The 7,992-nt window shown below is 40.5% G+C and overlaps 1 protein-coding gene across 2 annotated transcripts in view; it reads right to left on the bottom strand.

Annotated features, from left to right (window-relative positions):
- The window catches only part of SGCD (sarcoglycan delta), an 818,344-nt gene that overhangs the window by 131,111 nt on the left and 679,241 nt on the right, over nt 1-7,992 (bottom strand). The window lies entirely within an intron of this gene.

Here is a 7,992-nt window from a genome sequence, read left to right as displayed (position 1 = left end):
AAGGCCTGGCACCTCGCAGGAGGACTCTGCCCGCCCCCCTTTCTTCATTTTCTTGTTTCTAGATGTCTTTTCCTTCAGCCATTCTGTGCCTTCATCCAATTTCAAAAAGATCCCTTTTTCACACTTTGGTAGACACTTCTTAGAAGGACTGAGAACAGGGGTTGGCACACTTTTTCCGTACAGGGTCTGACAGTAAATACTATAGGCTTTGTCTGAAATACAGTCTCTGTGACTACTCAACTGCTTACTGCTGTTTTGGTGCAAAACAGCCACAGACAAGTGGGTATGGCTGTATTCCCATAAAACTTTATTCATAAACAATGATTTTTACATTTCATTTAATATAGTTTAAAATTTCAATTTAATGTAATCTTATTCTGTCACAAAATTATTCTTCCTTATCCCTTCCAATCATTTAAAAATGTAAAAACCATTCTCAGATCACTGGCCATATGAGAACAGGCAGAGGGCTAGTTTTAGCCCACAGGCCACAGTTTGCCAATCCCCAGTTTAGACGGTCTCCCTTTTCCAGAGAAAACCAAAGCCATAGATTAAAGGATGAATCAGTAACAGAACATGTCAGTAATCAGATAGTTGTTATTAGAAAGAAGAATGTAGATAGTCGTTCCTGTCTTTCCAAAACTTTGTTACCACATGGCATATATCTTCTTGAAAATTCAATAACATCAATATGCATTGAGTCCTAAACACAGAAAAAGCCATTTTCCATAGGAGTTGTGAGGAAACTGAAGACAGGCAAGACAACATCTAGTTGTCCCCATTAGTCTTATAGTCTAATGGGGACAACTAGATGGGCACACATATCACACCAGAGGCAGGACAGCAGGTGATTAAGGAGGCGCAAACAATGTGTGTGGGAACTTTCCTTAAGGGTAAGATTAGTTAGAGATGGAGGCTGTGTAGTGGAAAGCAAAGGAGATGTTAATGCTTGAGCTGAGCCTCGAAAAGACATATAGTTTTATCAAGGTGAAATGAAAAATGGAGGTCGTGGAGGTAGGGAGGTCATGGGCTGATTGTCTAACTTTTTCTTTTTTCTTCCTTCTAAAACTGGCAGGCATAGAATTGGATCAGCAAGTCTAGCCTAGTGCTGGCATATGGCAGAGTGGCAGAGCTGTCTTGACAGGCGGCCAACCTCAAGGCCGGTGGTGGGTTCCACGGGTGAATAAAGGGCTGGGGTGGCCACTGCCAAGGCATTTTGCCATAGATGGGTTGTCTGGAGCGATGACTTCTTTCTCCCAAGGTCAACTGCTGAAATGGATAACCAATACTCAGGCCCCGAGTAACCAATTAACCTTGGTGGAGAGCTGCCATCACTGTCAGGGAGAGAGAAGATGACTTCTGGTCCACCAGGGCAACCACTGATGCCCTGCAATCCCCACAGTGGCTGAAAATCAACATTCTGCGCCTGATGAAAAAGGTTTTCTTTTTCTTTTAAATTGGTCCAGGGAAGAAAAAATACATTAAGCCTAATATTGACGTAGGGTTTTTTTTTTTTTTTTTTTTAATGTCCATTAGAAAATAAATATTAGCTAGAAATAGCTTCTTTGGCATTACTTCTGGCAGTGCTAAATGGTTCTACTTAGAACTTGAAAATAATTCAAGTAATGTGAGGATTCAGAACTTGGAACCTGAACAGGAGGTTGTGCGTTTCTAGAAGTTAATGTTCTAACCTTTTTCTTTGTATATTCAGCAACGTGGAATCAGAGAACGAGGTACACTACATTGCAACTGACCAACGTGTGACCTTGAGAAAATCACTTTACTGTTTCGTAGCTCGTTCTTTGCATTCTCCACCGGCATCAACAAATTCATGGCTGACGTAACTAAGCGCTCACTTTGTGCCATGTGTATACCGGAAGCCTGGAGTCAGCCCGCCTGTTTTCTCATCTCTCCTCTACCCCCTCCTAGCTGGGTAACTTTGGATAAGTTACTTAGTTGTTCCAAGCCTCAGTTTCTTGATCGGTAGGATGGTGCGAATCTTAATTATTAATAAATGGCATCAACAAATTCATGGCTGACGTAACTAAGCGCTCACTTTGTGCCATGTGTATACCGGAAGCCTGGAGTCAGCCCGCCTGTTTTCTCATCTCTCCTCTACCCCCTCCTAGCTGGGTAACTTTGGATAAGTTACTTAGTTGTTCCAAGCCTCAGTTTCTTGATCGGTAGGATGGTGCGAATCTTAATTATTAATAAATTATTAAGATCTTTATTAAAAATAATTTTTATTATTAAAATTAAACTCTAGGTGTATTTAACACATGGCCCAGTGTCAGGCACACAGGAAGTCCTCTGTAGTTGTGGGGGTAAGGGGACAGGAAGAAAGGGGGAAGCAGGATGGGGGTCTGTGGAAAGGGAAGGGGAGAGAGCGGGGAGAGGGGAGGGTGGGAGAGGAACGCATCATTTGCCTCATCTAACCTCAGGACTACTCTGTGCAGTGAGTCAGGGGGGTTCTTCCATTTCCAACAGTCTCTGTTTCCACATTTCAAAGGATCTCCCTGTAGCTGGCTGGCTCACTATTATCACTGAAATCTGAGTATCTTCAAATGCCACCTGCCTGCTCTTAATACTATTCAAATAATTCTAATGCGGGAAAAATCTCCTAACAGCTTTGATCAACGTTTAGAGCAAGAGATATTAAAAAACAAAAAACAAAAAAACCACCATTCCTTTTTATCACTATGTCAAAATATTATAATTTAGCATTAATTGTTCTAACATACTAACCTCCTGGGAAACAGAGTCTTTGCTACATCAGGGTTTAAACAAAAAGCCTCACACTAGCCTGGGACGCACTGGTATAATCCTCCCAAATACCGGATACCAGGACAAAAAAACATTAACCAGCTAATTAACAAATGTGAAGATCCTGGCACAGTAACTGGGTGGTGTGTTTTATTTGGCTCTCTGGTTCTGCTTAATGGAGACTAAACCAGGAAAATACCAGCCAAGCAGAGTCCCTGGGGTCTCTAGGTATTAGACTGAGTTGGGGGAGACACTCTCTCTAATGTCTGAGAAGTTAAATTCTGCCCTCTCAGCTTCCTGTCTTTCCCCTGTCCCCCTCCTACTGACCATGGCGGCCTCTGGGCCTGAGGAGGTAAATTTCTGCCGCAGGAGATCCTGCTCTGTGGCCTGCGACTTTCACGAATTGACCTTATGGCAAGAGGTTTGTGGGGAACTGCCTGGAGGTCAACTCTGCCTGGCAGAAAGAAAGGAGTCTGGCAGACCTGCGGCTCATGAAGAAAGTCAGAGCCCTGGTCCAGGTCAGCACACAGGGCGAAGCTGCCTGGGCGACTTGGGAGACAGCGCACCTTTTCTCCCACGGTGGCAGAGGACAGGCCACGTCAGTAGTCTCCCCAAATAACTAAAGCACACAGCATTTTGATGGGGAAGACTCACCATCACATCTGTTTTTCTAAAGCAAAACAGGCAGAACAGACTCAGCCCTTTCCTTGATGACTCTAGACCACTGAAGTGAACACTGTTCCAGGATGCCCTCCAGGGGCTACTGTCCACACATGACTCTTTGAATAGTAAATGGCTCCATCATCCCAGCATTTTAAAATTATTGTATCTGATTTTTAATAATGCACGCTTTTTGTAGTATTTGATGTTTTTTCAAAACAGTACATGTAAACATCAAATACTACAAAATTTATACCAAAGAGCAGTGGTTCATGCCTCTCACTACTGCAAGAACTTCCAACTTGCTAGTGTGGACCCAAAAGGGGTACTGTAATCAATCTAATCTCACAGGATGATCTGATCATCAATTCTGAACCAGGCAGGTCATGGTGGGTAGTCACTCCCCAGGCATATGACTTCCTTAGTAAAAGATTTAAGCAAGCTCTGTCCATTGTTCTTATGCATCTAGGTTAATTAACACACCCTTGAAATGCCAGAAGTTTTCCAGACCCCTAGAAGGCTGCCCTCCAGGGAGCACATAATCTTGCTAACTATCCTATGCCTTGCCTTCTCCCACCTTCATGCAATCTTTACTTTCCCTCAATTCCAAAGATATGAAAGAAACTGCAAAACTGTCGTTCTCTGCAGCATTTGAGATCCTGCTTTCCAAAAATGTCATCGGTTTTGGCTTAAATAAACTCATAAAAATTTTCCATAGGTTTGAACATTTCTTACATTGACACCAGGAAGCTCTTTCTGGTGTTTCCTTCCACTTGGCCCAAAATATGCTTCCATGAGATCTCTCGATTTATCAACTTTAGATGTTATCCTCTGAATTTTTGCAATGCTGTGGACTCTTCCTCACAACTTTGGTTATATCAATATTCAGAATCTACATTATTATGATTGTTATTGTCCACGGCTAAGCCAAGTAGTGTTCTTTAACTACATGTCCTTTTTCTTTCTTGAACATTGTTTTCTTGTTCTGGAGTTAGTAAAAGCTTCATTTAAAAAAAAATGTATTATTTTTTAGGTTTTTTGTTTTGTTAATGTTCAATTCCTTTTCTTTAAAGTTCTGTTTTCTGCAAAATATCATCAACTTTAGTTCCAATCTTTCTGTTGTTTTAAACTTCTACTATCATAGTTTTAATTTTCAAGAGCTTTTTCTTATTCTTTGAACTGTCCTTTTTATATTATCCCTTTCTTGTTTGATTGACATTCTATCCTCTCTTAGAGGGGAATAAAAAAGCTGGTTAGAAGCTCCATGTTTCTAAAAGGGTGAAATTCGCCATAGGGTACAGTGGTGGAGACTTGGCTAATTCGGTGGAGAACCTCCAAATGTCAGTGTGTGTGTGGAGTCAGTACTGTGGGCCAGTTTCAGCAAAGAGAAACTCTCTAACTCCTGCTGGGAAGGTGGTGGGTGTAACTGTAGATGTCAGAGTTCTGAGCGTCAGAGGAGAAAAGGCTGGGCATTTTGTTGTTTAGCAATCGACTTTCAATTAAACCTGTTGCAGTGACTCATTCCTTTATCTGGAGCTCAGAGGTCCTCTGGTCAAACTTTCTAGAAAGTAGTCCTCATCTCCTCTGCTAGGCTGGGAATTTCGCTAGCCTAACAGAGGTACTTGCTTAGCTAGGTTGACTAGGGATGGGATTTGGGGATAGAGGAGAGTCTGGGTCTTTATACAGATTTTTCAGTCATCTTTTTCAGCCCCATTCCAGGGTAGTACATTAGGACTTTTTGGGGCCCCAGGCACTATGCCTAAAATGTCTCATGGATAAGTAACCCAGGTCTACTCACTACATACCAAGGCTTTCAATCCTATAGGGACATCTAGTTCTCATCCGACTTTCCATCAGTTTCTCTCCATTGCCTTCTCTCCATTTCTCTATGACCATGTGAATTTATTCCTTTTCAATTTTGTTCTCTACTTATTGCCTTTTTCAGTGGGCTTTTAAAATGAAGCAGAGATCTATCATTTCTCAATGCCATCGAGTTTGCCTACCTTTAGAGCTGCTTCATACTACTATCTTCCTAAGAGGAAAGCAGGTTAAAATGGTATGTAAGTCAAGAATAGGTCCAGGACCCAAGAGCATCTATGAAGCATTTTATATACACTAACTGAGTACCTGGAACATGCTATATACCTTGTCCTCGACCCTGGAGAACAGAGAAGATATGACCTTTATCTTTGAGAAGCTCCTCACTCAGGGGGTGACTGAATCAATGCAAAATTACCATAACAACAATGTGATATCACTTCAACTGAGATCTATGCTCTCTCCTGGTATGAAAGGCACAGATTTTAATATTTGCCTTTGATGACAACCATATCACCACAGTCTGGAGGCGGCCTCCAGAAATTACTTATCTTAAAGATCCTACATGGTAGTATATTTTCCTTGCCCTCTGAGGAGCTAAAAATCTGATCTGGGAATCGAGACAAATGGAGAAAACCACAAGACAGCATGTAAAAAACTTCACATTCAGAGAAGGCTTTTGACTCTCAGTGTGAATGAAGTTCAGAGGAGGAAGGGGTCGGTGTGACTGGAATCCTGGGCGTCTTCCCAGAGGACTGCTGGGCTGCCCTGCACCCTGGCAGGGTGGCTCACAAAAGCACAGTTTCCATCTAGTGTCAGCTTACATGACAAGGGAGGCTGGCCTGCTGGAGTGCAAGTTCAGAGTGTGAGCTATAGAGTCTGATGGATTTGGACTTGAATCCCAACTCTGCTTTTTACTAACTGTGTGGCTTTGGGCAAACCATTCACATTCTTTGAGCCTCGGTTTCTATACCTGTGGAATGAAGTTAAAGGCTACTTAATGGGGTTGATGTGAGGACTAAGACAATATGTGTTAAGTGTCAAGCACAGTGGCTACCAGAATACTTTATAAAGCATAACAAAGACATAAACTAAGACTACACTGGGAGGCCCCTTGGAAAATAGCTGATTCTAGGACTGAGGCAAGAAACAATGAGCCTGGAGCATCTTTTAGTGACAGAAAGGAAAGAAGTACTCAGAAAATGAATTAAGAAATAAGCAGGAAAACATCCCACAATTATGGGAAGATGTCAAAGGGGCATAGGAGACAACTGACAGAGCTCCCAATGACCCAAACTGGAACAATCTGAACAACAAAATATATAATGTAGTACTGAATTATAAACCAAAGCATAAAATACATGTCCGCGAGTGAATACTGATATACATAAATGATTGAATAGATAAATAAAAGAGAAAAAATAAACACATCTCCTACGTAGAAGAATTCCAAACAATTTTCATAGTTAACTCTCTACTCCTTAAGGTGGGTTACACACAGTGATTTTTTTTTTTTTTTCAGAGAGTACAGCTTGGAAAGAGGGATGGGAACTTCACAGTGGAGAAATCTGACAAACACCGGCTCAGCCAGGTGATCAAGGTCAATGCTAACAGTAATAAGTCATGTTGACAGTATGCACCCTTGATATATGTGCAGAAAATTACACTTTACCTTTGTGTCTTCCTCTTTAAAACCCAAAGTCCCCATCTAATGATGAGAAAAACATCACACAAATCTCAATTGAGGGACATTTTGCAAAATACCTGATCAGTCTCCTCAAAGTTGGTAAGGTCATCAAAGCCAAGAAAAGTCTGAGAAACTGTCACGACCAAGAAAAATCTAAAAAAACATGACAATTAAATGTAATATAGTATCCTGGAGAGCTCCTTGGACGTAAAAAAGACATTAGGCAAAGACAAAGGAAATCTGAATAAAGGATGGATTTAGTTAGTAATAATGTATCAGTATTGGTTCACTAACTGTGACAAAAAATTGTGACAAAAATGTGACAAGAAAAAGTATGATACCATACTAATGTTAGGTACTAGCAACGGGCGAGATTGGATGTGAGGAATATAAGAGCACTCTGCACTATATTTACAACTTTTCAGTATATGTAAAACTATTCTAAAATAAAGTTTTCTGGAAAACCATATTAGGTCACCAAATTCTAAGATTTAGAACTCCAGGACGAGACCTTGGAAAGACACCCACCTCTGAGTAGGTAGGAAGCTTAATATGATGTGGGCGCCACCAGCCAATACATTATTCCATCATAATGTACTGGCTGGAGTGGTAATTGTTCATTAAATAATACTAACTCTTGCTGTAACTAGAAAAAAAAAACCTGACACAAACTTAGATTTTTCATTAAAATCATCTCAAGTGCTACTTTGTAAGTTAATCTTCGGCAAGCATCAAATGTGTCTATCATTATTATTTTGAATAGAATGCTTTAGTTGTCTTTGAATTGACCTTTTTAAAAGCATGACAAGTATTTTAAAATAATACTGCAGTTTATTTCTATTTTGCTTTGGAATATATATAATGAGGCTTGGGTGGATTTTTTTTTTTTTTTTTTTTTTTTGACGTTTTCTAGTCTCAGCCATTCTGTGTCTTTTGATTGGAAACTTAATCATTTAAATTATTTATTGATAGGTATGTGCTTATTGTCATTTTGTTAAATGTTTTTTCCTGTTTTGTAGTTCCTGTGTTACTTTCTTCTTCTCTTGCTCTCTTCCTTTGTAGTT

The sequence above is a fragment of the Pteropus alecto genome, unplaced genomic scaffold (genome assembly GCF_000325575.1).
Source record: "Pteropus alecto unplaced genomic scaffold, ASM32557v1 scaffold40, whole genome shotgun sequence".
Classification (NCBI taxonomy): Eukaryota; Metazoa; Chordata; class Mammalia; order Chiroptera; family Pteropodidae; genus Pteropus; species Pteropus alecto.
This window is presented reverse-complemented; position numbering and strand designations above follow the sequence as displayed.